This window comes from Pleurodeles waltl, chromosome 7, assembly GCF_031143425.1.
Source record: "Pleurodeles waltl isolate 20211129_DDA chromosome 7, aPleWal1.hap1.20221129, whole genome shotgun sequence".
In the NCBI taxonomy this organism is placed as follows: Eukaryota; Metazoa; Chordata; class Amphibia; order Caudata; family Salamandridae; genus Pleurodeles; species Pleurodeles waltl.
Genome location: NC_090446.1, coordinates 1,069,815,252 through 1,069,827,847, shown reverse-complemented (window position 1 = coordinate 1,069,827,847; position 12,596 = coordinate 1,069,815,252). Strand labels below are relative to the sequence as shown.

The 12,596-nt window shown below is 47.1% G+C and overlaps 1 protein-coding gene across 1 annotated transcript in view; it reads right to left on the bottom strand.

The window, feature by feature from the left end:
- C7H17orf67 (chromosome 7 C17orf67 homolog) overlaps window positions 1–12,596 on the bottom strand; it is a 170,831-nt gene that overhangs the window by 31,931 nt on the left and 126,304 nt on the right. The window lies entirely within an intron of this gene.

Here is a 12,596-nt window from a genome sequence, read left to right as displayed (position 1 = left end):
CGCCACGGTCGGAATCCCCATTGGAGCACCGCCGGCCTGTCGGCGGTGCTCCCGCGGTCCTCCGCCCTGGCGGTCAAAGACCGCCAGGGTCAGAATGACCACCTATATGTAGAAAGTGTACTTTTATATTTAAAGTCTCAATTTTTAAGTGATTGGATCCCTTCAACTTGCCATGGTTAAAATAAATGTGCTGGCCAAAGTTATCTCAATGGAAATACAATCTGTTACTTACAAATACTATTGTAGTTTAGTAACTACACAACCGGCAAAACGGACACCACAGTTATTATAAATCTGGGATTATACCACACAGATATATACCACACAGATTTCAGCATATTATTACAGATTTATGGGTTATTTTGCGGTAAACAAATTCTACCAGTTTTAGCCCGTTGAATTTGTCCTGTGGTAAAATTGTATGCTGCAATAGCAAAGGCAAAATTACAGCACGCTTAAATATACTGACTATATTAAAACTTCTGTTCCACCCAAATCAATATCCAGAAGCAACAAATAATGTATATATTTATGATGTTCAGCATGCCTCTTCAATATTTAAAGAGGTTTTTAGAAGTTCTATTAACTCTCAATGAATTTGCTTTGTAGCAGACAGACACATTTTCCTATCATTTGTAATTACTACACAGCTTTTCGTTAGAACATCTTGTGGTCATATGCTGAATGCTACCAAATAATTCACCTATAATAATTTGTGTGGTTAATTTAACTCTGGAAATATATGATCACATTTCCTTAAATTGACCACCAATCCTGCTGTCGTGGTTTGCACATATTGCAACTACTTAATCTAACTCTTTAAAAGTCAATTCAATAGAGCAATTCACCTGTGAAGCAATTAAATAACCATTAGGCATTTCTGGTATTTTAACTCAATATATTTAAATGTCTGTGCTAGCTCACCATCCATATAGTACCACGGTGTCATGCATTTTTTGTGATGCAAAGGAAGATAAAATCACTTGGAAGCTCTAAAGGTTTATCAGTATTCTGCACACAGTTGCCACAACAGTTACGTGCTCAGTTAGATTTCAGGCATCTGCTATTTATCCAAGAAGCCACAACTTCTAAACCAGTCCTTTGAGTTCTTTGATTATTTTATACTGGGATTAATCTGTGAATTGTCTGCATGTTTGTTAGAAACTGCATTGTTGTTTTATTGTGGCGTGAGCCCTGGTGAAACAGCAACCACAATCCTAGTCAGGATAAGGCACAAGCAAACACCAAATTATGCTGTGCCAAATCCTTGGGAGCTTGGCACAGAGCATTCAGACTTAACCTACAGGCAATGTATAAATTACTTATGGTATACCACTCTACAAGGGACTTGTAAGTAAAGTATGTATGCCCATTGAGTAAAAGTGAGTTGAACCATGTTTTGGGGAGAGAGCACAAGCATTTTAGTACTGGTTAGCAGTGGCACATTGCACAGAGTCCTAAGGCCAACAAAAATTAATTCAGCAAAAAGTGAAGGGTAAAAGCCCACATGTTTGGGGGTGACTCTGCAGAGACAGCCAGGTCCAACACAGCTCAACCCTCCCCCCCCCCACCCTAGGCCTGTGCCAAAGGCCTGTGCCAATTCTATGCCCCTCTAAATTCAGTTGGATCCCTCGGGCTACACACACCTGAGCCACTGAATGTACCCTTCTCTTCACTTGTGGACCACATCTGTGTAGCATCTAACTTTAATTTGATCACAGATTCATGTCAGAGGGCAGAAAGTACTACCATGGCCAACAAACTGATGTGTCCCATTCAACCCATGGACTTATGTCCTCTACCAAAGGAAAACTCTGTCCACAAGGACAACAATCAAAAGAGGCCACTGACAGCTTTTAATGTCAACATCCAGGCCCTAGGCCATCCAGGGGACTCTGCCCTCTGTGGTTTCTCAAGGTGGGAGGCAACGGCACCAGGTGTTAGGTACCCTTCTTCCACTCCCCTTCCCACCAGTCATGGGGTGGTAGCTTAAGACTGGTCACTTTGCCCAGGATCTATACCCTGAGGCTGAAAATGAGTCAGGGTGAGTTCTTCCTCTCTCTGAACACTCCAACTCGACCTCTATACCCTCCTTTTGAGATTAGTATGCTGTTAGGAATTGGGTCTCTAGTTGGCAGCAGTATGCACCCTGTCCAAGTGGGGACCACAATGCTAGTCAGGATAAGTCACAACACATCCTAAATTATCCTGTGTTCACCCTCAGGTATCTTGGCACAGATCAGGCAGGCTTAACTTAGAAGGCAATGTGTAAACGCAAAAAATAAATGCACAAGTCAAGATATCACCTTTTAAAGGTTTAGATCAGTCTCAATCCTTAAGAATCAGTGGTTGTATCCTTTTAACTCATAGTACCTGGGATGCATAAAAAATAATGACACGTGGGCCGCAGAGGAGAAGATGCATCTGATAGTAAAGCGATGCATCAGTTTTTCTGTTGCGGCGACGGTAATGCGTTGTTTCTTTCCACATGGCAAGGTGATGGGTTAATTTTTAGGCATGAAGCTTTGGTTCCTCAGAGCAATGTGGGTATATTTTGACACCCAGGGACGCTAAGTGGTAAATCCAAAATATGTTGTGAAGAGGCAACAGGCGATGTGTTGATCTGGCAAGTGATGTGACAATTTTTCAGCTGCAAGACAGGTGCTGCATCGATTCTGCAGCTGTTGCATTACATTTTGCAGGTGTTACATTGGTTTTTCCAGCACTGTGGATTTTCTCCTTCAGATGAAGTCTTTGATGGTCCTGAGACTTCATAACAGGGGGTGAGCTTAGTCCAAGCCCTTTGAGAGCACTTGTGGAGGAAGGAAGAGTCCTTCCAGCAGAGCCAGGGGCCAGCAAGCAGCAGGGCAACAAGCAGGAAAGCATCCCTTCCAGAAAAGCAGTCCAGGTGAATCCTTTGGGCAGCACGGCAGTCCCTCTGACAGAGTTAAGTTGTGCATCCAGACGTGCCTGATTTCAGGGGGTCACAGACCCAGTATATATACCCAAATGTGCCTTTGAAGTGAAGGAAAACTTCAAAAAGTGGTCTTGAAGTGCACCAGTTTTCCTTTCAACCAGTCCTGTCTGCCAAGAGCTCTGTCATCAACCCTTTCTGTAGGTTAGGGCACTAGCCTTTGTAGTGTAACGGATAGCCCCTCCACCCTTCCTGCCCAGGAAGACCCATCAGTATGCAGATAGATGCACGATGCAGCTGAAAGTCCTGAGTTTATGGCTGTCTGGGTGGAATGCACAAGGGGAGCTGTCAACCAGCACAGGCCAGATGTGGATTGGAGGCAGGTTGTAAGGCACAGAGCGCAGTAAGTGCAGAGAAATGCCTACTTTCTAAAAGTGGCATTTCTAAAACAGTAATGTTGAATCCAACTTCACCAGCAAGCGGGATTTCTCACTACCATTCTAACCATACCAAACTTGACAATGCCACGACTCTCAGATTGGAAATTACCACCTAAAAGTATATAAAGGAATTTCAAATGCTAGCCTATGAGAGAAGCAGGCTTCCCAATAGTGAAAACTGACTTTGGGTGTCTTTCACTACTAGGGCATGTAAAACTTATAAGTATATGCCCTGCCTTTTACTTACAGGCTTATCTTAGAAGGCAATGTGTAAAGTATTTGTGCAATAAATCATGCAATAACACAGTGAAAACACCACACAGGTTTATGTTCTGCCTTTTACTTACATAGCACCCTGCCCTATGGGCTACCTTGGGCCTACCTTAGGGATGACGTATGTAATACAAGAGAAGTTTAAGGCTTGTCAAGTAGTTTTAAATGGCAAGTCAAAGTGGCAGTGAAACTGCACATGCAGGCCTTGCAATGGAAGGCCTGAGACATGGTTAAGGAGCTATTTATGTGGCTGGTACAATCAGTGCTGCAGGCCCAATAGTATCATTTAATTTACAGACCATGGGCACATATAGTGCACTTTACTAGGGACTTCTGGTAAATAATTGTGCCAATTGGGTAGGAGCCTATGTTACTATATTTAGGGGAAAGAGCACAATCACTTTAGCCCTGTTTAGCAAGTGTAAAGTATGCAGAGTCCTAAAACCAGCAAAAAAAGGAGATCAGAAAAATGGAGGTAGGCGGGCAAAAAGTTGAGGTAAGACCTCAATGTTGGCCATAGGCTGTCAGGTCTAACATATGCCTAGGTGTCTGTGCTTGCAGGGCTCTCTGGGTGGGCACCCATCCTAGCTATTCTTTCAGTTAGTGGGCATCTGGGAACTAGCTATGACCTTTCTCTGTGTCACCTCCCTATCCCATTCCAGGGGTTCCAGGGCTATAGGATGGACAAAGACCTGCCACTGAGCCTGGGTTACCCTACTCACCTGAACAGTATACTGCTCTGGGGAAACCTGCCTTTCCATAATCATGGTCTGGCTGGCCCAGGGTCCCTCAGAGCAGTGATAGGGACCTGATTCTCCTTGACCTGCTGGAAGTGATGACTCCCAACACCAGGAATCACTCACCTACCCTCTGAGTCCACCTCCCTCCCTCACTAAGAGAGACTAGGGCTATGTTGGCCACCACTGTAGAGGTCCCACCAGTAGGTGGTTTCTTTGGACAGACAGAGACCCCCTCACCTGTGTTATAGCTGGGAACAATCAAATCTGTGAGGTTGGAAATAGGGTGCCCTGGGCTGACACCCACCAGAACCTCCCTCCTTCTTCTTAGAAGTGATATGGGAACCATTTACTTCCAGGTGAACCTAAGACTTGTCAGGGTCTCCCTTGGCCTCCCCCTTACTCTTTTGGAGGGATCCTAAACCACCCTTCTTGGTACTGACCCAGAGGTCAGCCCCCTCAGCAAGCTTCCTGGGGTCAGTAAGCTTGCTATCCACTAGGTGTTGACCCAGCTCTTTAAAACAAATATTGACCATGTGCTCTGTGAGAAGCTGGCCTGGTTTGTAGTGGGTACCAGAGGTACTTACACCTTATACCAGGTCCAGTGATCTACTTTATTGAAATGTAGGCAATGTCTAGAAACTTAGGCTGTCTAGAGGTAGCTGTAGCAGAGCAGCCAAGGCTGAACAAGGAGACATGCAAAGTCCTTGCAATACCACTGTAGTCACACAGTGACACAAGGCCAAAAATATCTTAGAGGCTACAATCCCTTTGGAGGTAAGTCTTATATTTCTATTTCTATTTTGATGATTTATAAAGCGCATGGCTGCCCGAAGGCTTCCTAGCACTAATGCGGGACCAAAAAAACAGACAACAACTGAGAGGCCCTATAAAGGAAAGAGGAAAGTCTTCAGCAATTTCCAAAAAGAAAGTTCAGAGTCCACCAATCAAACTTTAACCGGGAGAGAGTTCCCTAGATGGGCTGCCCTGAAAGCAAAGGATCTGCCTCCCCATCTCGATCTTTTAAACCGAGGTATGTTAATCAGGGATGCCGATGAGGATCTGAGTAGTCGTTGGGGAGTGTAGGAGGTTATAATCTAAGAAAGACCGGACCTCTGTTGTGAAGAGCTCGGTGAACAACGCAAGCTGCTTTGAAGTTTATGCGCTGTTCTATGGGTAGCCAGTGAAGGGAGGCCAAGGCAGATTTTGCCGAAAGATGACTCAGAATCCCCAACAAAAGACGGGCAGCGGCATTCCGTATCACCTGCAGCCTCCTCAGGACATATTTAGGAAGCTCATAAACAGGATGTTGCCATAATATACACAATATATACACTAGTAACAAAAGTCAGGTAAGTAAACAGTCATAAAATAGTGCAAACAGTGAAAAACACAATAGGTTGCAATGGGCCTAGGGGCAACACAAACCATAAACTAAAATAGTGGAATGCAAATGTCGGTCCCCCCCCCCAGGCAAGTGTTGTGTGTAAAGGGGCGCTGGGAGTGTGATAAAACACCAAAGGTAAGTAAAATACCCCACCCCAGAGCCCAGGAAAACAGAAGTAAAGTACAGCAAGTTTCCTCAGGACACACTAGAAGTCATGATAAAGGAGTATGCAAAAACCAAACAAGACTGCAAGACACCAACAATGGATTCCTGGACCTGAAGACCTGTGGGGAGAGGAGACCAAGTACAGAAATCGATGAAGAGTCCAGGAAGAACAGGAGCCTCTGCTAACCCGGATGAAAGTGCAAGAGTGGAGTCTCCAGTTGGAAGAAAAAGTCAGAAATGCACCAAAGAAGACAGCTGCGGGTTCATGCTTGGTGCAAGAGATGTCCCACGTTGAGTCGCTGGATGCAGGATGGTTTTCGATATTGGATTCCGCCAACAAGCCTTGGCTCACGCAAATGTTGTGGTTGCGGTAATAGGGGCTACCTGGGCCCAGGAGGGACCTGGGTGCCTCAAATTGGACCGAGGAGAGAGAGGGGTCTCTCAGCACTTTAGAGAGCCCTCAGAAGTCCAGGCAGCACCCACAGGAGTCCCAGGTCACAGGGACAAATAAGTTGCAAAATGCAGTTATCACAGCACTACATAAAGGGATCCTATGCCGCCAGAGGACAACTCAGGAGCTGAGCATCGCAGGACAGAGTGCTGGGGCCTGGACTACACTGTGGACAAAGGATTTCTGGAAGAAGCACATAGAAGCCCTAGGAGCTGCAGAACATGCTACGCATAGGGGTACTGTCTGGCTTGGTGAGGCAAGCCCTTACCTCCACCAAATTTGGACAGCTGGATCTTTGGTCAGTCAGGATCACTTCGGTCCACCACCTGTGTTTCAGGGACCCGCTCGTCAACAGGAGAGTAGTCCCAGAGTACTGGTTGTCACTGCAGAGAGGTGCCTGCTGAAGCAGGGAAGTGACTCTGTCACTCCATGGGAGAGTCCTTTTGTCCTTCTGGTGCAGAATGAAGACAGGCAGTCCTCAGCGTGTGCACAACCTGGAAACTGTTGCAGTTGCTGGCAGGAGCTGAAGTTACAGAGGTGCAGTAGCCTTCTTGGATACTTTGTTGCAGTTACAGTGTTCCTGGAGCAGTCTGCGGTTGATCTGACAGTCGGAAGCTGAAGCAGAGGATGCAGAGGAGTCCTGGTGGAGTCTTGCAAACCAAATTTGAGAAAACACCCAGAGAAGAGACCCTAAATAGCCCTGAGAGGGGGATTGGCTACCTAACCAGGTATGGACCTATCATGAGGGGTCTCTGACATCACCTGCTGGCACTGGCCACTCAGATGCTCCTAGAGGGTTCCTACACCTTGGAATCCAAGCTGGTTAATGCCAGGGACACTCTGGAGGAGCTCTGGGCACCACCTCTGGGGTGGTGATGGACAGGGGAGTGGTCACTCCCCTTTCCTTTTTCCAGTTTTGCACCAGAGCAGGGACTGGGGGTCCCTGAACCGGTGTAGACTGGATTATGCAAGGCATTTCCAGAGGCTCTGAGAGGATACGCCTCCCATGCCTGTAATACCTATTTCCAATGGGAGAGGGTGTAACACCCCTCTCCTAAAGGAAATGCATTGTTCTGCCTTCATGGGATTGAGCTGCTCAATCCCCATGAGGGCTTAAACCTGTCTGTGAGGTGACAGCTGCTGGGGTTGCAGTGGAAACCCCAGATAGCTGGTTTGGCAGTACTGGGGTTCCATGGTGGAGCCCCCAGGGTGCATGGAATTGGCCCACCAATACCAGAATTGGATTGGGGGTACAATTTCTCAATCATAGATACCTCACATGGCCATATTTGGAGTTACCATTGTGAAGCTACATATATGTAATGACATATATGTAGTGCATGCTTATAATGGTGTCCCCACACTCCCGAAGTCTGGGAAATTGGTCCTGGACAATGTGGGGGCACCTTTGCTAGTGCAAGGGTGCCCTCACACACAGTAACTTTGCACCCAGCCTTCAGCAACTGAAGGTTAGACATATAGGTGACTTATAAGTTACCTTGTGCAGTGCAAACGGCTGTGAAATAGTGTTTGCACTATTTCACTCAGGCTGCAGTGGCAGTCCTGAAGGAGTGTTTGTATGAGCTCCTTACGGGTGGCAAAAGAAATTCTGCAGCCCATAAGGATCACCTGGAACCCCAATGCCCTGGGTACCTAGGTACCATAAACTAGGAATTTATAAGGGGGTGTCCAGTGTGCCAATCTGGATTGGAATATGGAGTCACTAGACTATAGTGACAAATTTGGAACAGAGACAGCAGAAGCACTAGAGTTCTGGTTAGCAGGACTCCAGTGACACAGTCAAGCATACTGATAACACAGTAAAACATACTGACATATAGGCCACAAACTATGAGCACTGGGGTCCTGACCAGCAGGATCCCAGTGAGACAGTTAAAAAACACTGACAAACAGGTAGAAATTGGGGGTAGCATGCCAAGAATTTAGGTACTTTCCTAGATGCTCCCTCAAAATTATGTTGACCAGCCCAGTAAAATCATTCACTTTGATGCCCCTCAACCAGTCCTTCAGTGCCTTGCTGGCATAATCCAAGGAATACACTTAGGACTGATGTAGGAGCTTGTGGCTGTCCTTGAACCTCTGAAGGTAATTATCAGGGGTCAGCCCAAATATAGTAACAAGGATTGCCTTGATGGGGGGCATAGCTGGTCTGGTCCTCTGCCTCTAGCATCAAGAGTGTGTCCCTCCTCACCAGGGGTATGTATTTCCACAGGATTCTCTCCACCAGTACGCCTCTGGGACCATATGTACCCTGAGAGCAACTTCATAAGCAGCAAACCACTTAACTGGATTATCTTTCACCACATAATTAGGCACCATTTCCTGGGGTATGTGGACCTTCACCTCACCAGCAGACCCTGTTAGTTCACTGCCACCATCACTGTTGGATCATGTATGTTGCCTTGCCTTTAGCTTCAGCTCACTCATACTCTTTTTATGCTCCAAAGCTAGCTTTTTCACAGCCAAGGCACTCTTAGCCTCAGTCATCTTCTCTTCAGCCATGGCTTTTTCTCTGGCTAAGGCCCTTTCAGCCTCAGCCCTCTTCTCCTCCTTTTCCAGCTTTAATTTGGCCAGCTCTAGCTTGAGTTTGCTTTCCTCCCTCCAGTCAACCAACTCCTCTGGGGTCAGGCCCCTGGAAGAAACACTGCTCCATGCACGGGTAGGGATTATCAATCCTGAGAGTAGGTTACCCCCTCCTCAGAAGGCTGCATTCCAAGACGCTCTTGCAGGTACTGCTCTGATCCTTCCTCATCACCCTCTCCCTCTTCACCATCTGTAAGTGACTGGTTTGCTCTTCCTATGACATCAAGGCCTCCTAGATCTCCACCTTCCTGGTACTCCTTTTAGCACGCTGTCGCTTTTCCTGGCAAAACTCTTACTGCTCAGCCACAGTGTAGCTGTCCAGGTTCAGGTTGATAACTTCAAACTCCATCCCTGCAGGTGGGGCCGCAGACACAGTCAGGTAGGGAAGGAAAGAGCTTAAAAAACAGAAAGGGCAATCAGGGAATTTAATACTCAAACTGGTCTTAGAAATGGGACGGTACTGTACGCCAAGTCACTGTATGCCAGTGAATAAAGACAAATCTTGAGCCTCACCTCTAATCACTAATGTTAAAAATTGGGTTGTTGATTCGTTGGGATGTGAGCCCTGGTCAAGCAGAAACCACATTCTTAGGATAAGTCCCAAGCAAACCCGAAATTAACCTGTGCGCAACCCCCTGGTAGCTTGGCACAGGGCAGTCAAGCTTAGGCAGTGTGTGAAGTATTTATGTAACTTCAAACAGCAAAACAGTCTAAACTTCACAGAAAAAGATCCTACATCAGGTTAGAAAAATAGAGCACAATTTAATACATAAAACATGACCAAAACAATAAAAATCTAATCAGTAGAACTGGAGTTATGATTTCTTTAAAGAATAAACTGTAAAATAGTGCCTAAAAGCTTAAAGCAGTAACCATGGCTACCTAGTTATGCTGGACTGAGTCAAAGTCAAAAGGCTGACCGTGATGGAGCACAGGTCAGATACAGTCTCAGATTAGTCCTGCTGAATTTTTATCTTATCACGTTGTGTGTCAATAGGAATTGGATAGGGTCGTGTGGAGCAAGGAGAGTATTGCGGGTGGTAGTCGGTGTGGTGAGAACGCAGGCCGGACATCACAGACAGGCAGCTGGAGCTGCACATTGGCAGTCCTCCACAGGTGATCGATGCTTGCCTTGCAAAGAGAAGGGCTAGTGGAAGCAAGCACTGAATTTCAGCACAAGCTGCATGGTCCCAGTGCAAACAAGCTTGTTTGTGGTCACCAGGAGCCTAAAAGCTTGATTTCAAGAGCCTGTGAGGTTCCAGGACCTGAGAGGCACCAGTTGGTGGTCTGGGACTCACCGCAGCTGGGTCCAGGAGCTTGTTGGAAGGCCTTTTATATCCCAGATGCCCAGATCAGGAAGCCAGCAGACTAGCCATATGAGTCACTCTGGGGTTGTGGGTTCAAGATAATGTTGCAGGTCTAGTTCCTCTTCCCCAGGCAAGAGGAAAACAGGCTAGTACAACAGGGCAGCAGTTCCTTCAGAGCAGCAGTCCAGCAGAGTGGCAGTCCTTTCAGAAGTACAACAGTCCTTCTTCCTGGCAGAGTTTCAACAGATCCAGAAGAGTACTAAAGAGTTGGTGTCTGAGGTCCTTCTTTTATACCATGGTGCCCTGATTCTGGAAGGTGAGAGAAGTTTCTAGACAGTGGCTTTGAAGTGCATGGAATTTCCTGCCTTCCATGCGCTGGCTCCAAGCTGGCTGAAGTGACAATGCAGGGTTGTTAGACCCTTTGTGTGAAAGCAGAGCACAAGCTATTCAGGTATAGGTGGGACTGTGCTCAACTCTGCTCCTTCCCCATCTTGCCTGCAGGTGGCCTACTCAGGCACATCTAATCCTTTTATTGTATAACTATCAGAGAGGAATTCACAAAGTATGTCAGCTACACTCATTCATGTGACCCAAGACGGGTTATAGGCATAAAAGGGCTTAAGGACATGAAAATGCCAACTTTCTTAAAAGTGGCAATTTCAAAATTGGAATAAAAAATCCAACCTTAACATTAAAGATGTTTCATTATAGCAATTTTGTAAACACCAAACATGACATAGCCACCAGCTCCCAATTTGGAATTACAGCTTATTAATTGTAATGAGGAATTCCCAATGTTATCCTATGGGAGTGGTAGGGAGTGGTTTTCCACTACTGGGACTTGTAAAACATAACAGTACGGCCCTCATTCTGACCCTGGCGGTTTGAAACCGCCAGGGCAGAGGGCCGCGGAAGCACCGCCAACAGGCTGGCGGTGCTTCATGGGCAATTCTGACCGTGGCGGTAAAGCCGCGGTCAGAAAAGGGCAACCGGCGGTTTCCTGCCGGTTTACCCCTGGCCCAGGGAATCCTCCATGGCGGTGCTGCCATGGGGATTCCGACCCCCTTCCCGCCAGCCTGTTCCTGGCGGTTTACACCGCCAGGAAGAGGCTGGCGGGAACGGGTGTCGTGGGGCCCCTGGGGGCCCCTGCACTGCCCATGCCACTGGCATGGGCAGTGCAGGGGCCCCCTTACAGGGCCCCATAATGATTTTCAGTGTCTGCTTTGCAGACACTGAAAATCGCGACGGGTGCAACTGCACCCGTCGCACCCCTGCAAATCCGCCGGTTCCATTTGGAGCCGGCTTCCTCTTTGCAGGGGCTTTCCCGCTGGGCCGGCGGGCGATCTTTTTGAGATCGCCCGCCGGCCCAGTGGGAAAGTTAGAATCACTGCGGCGGTCATTTGACCGCGGTGCGGTGTTTGGGCCCGGAATGGCCCGGAATGACCCCCTACATGTCTAACCTTTTCATTACACAGCACACTGCCTAATGGGTTACGGAGGGCCTTCCTTAGTTGTGACTTGTATACAATAAAAGATAAGTTTAAAGCTTAGTAAGGGGGTTTAAGTGCCAACTCAAAATGGCATTTTATAACTGCATTCAGGTTGCAGTGGCAGACCTGGGAGATGTTTTCATGTACTACTTAAGTGGATGGCACAATAAGCGCAGCAGGCCCACTGATAGCATTTAATTTGCAGGCCCTGGGTATATGGTATACCACTCTACAAGGGACTTATAAGTAAATTGAATATGCCAATTGTGTATAAGCCAATGTAACCATGTTTTGGGGAGAAAGTACAAGCACTTTACCACTGGTTAGCAGAGGTAAAGAGCGCAGAGTCCTAAGGCCAACAAAAACAAATTCAGCAAAAAGTGGAGGGAAAATGCCAAAATGTTTGGGGGGAACCCTACAGAGGGTCAGGTAAAACAATGTTATGTTGTTATGTTATGAGGATTTGTTTAGTGTGCGTATCACCATGGGTTATCCAGGCATTAGAGTAAAGGAGGAGGCCGATCAAGCTTGCAGAACTCGGGTAGGCATGGGAAGGTCCTGATGTGGTGTGGAAGGTTGTTGCAGGATTTGATGCTGATGTAGGAGAACATGGGTCTGCAAATGCGGGGTATTTGCACGAGGTGGAGTGTGCCTGAGCACAGTTGACAATTTGGTTGGCGGGCGTTGAGGCCATGGTTGAGGCAGGCAGGTCTGACATTGTGGAGGGCTTTGTATGAATGGGTGAGAAGTTTGAATTGGCATTGCTTCTGTATTGGTAGCCAGTGTAGGTCTATGAGGTGGGGCGTGATGTGTGTGCTGCAGGGGATG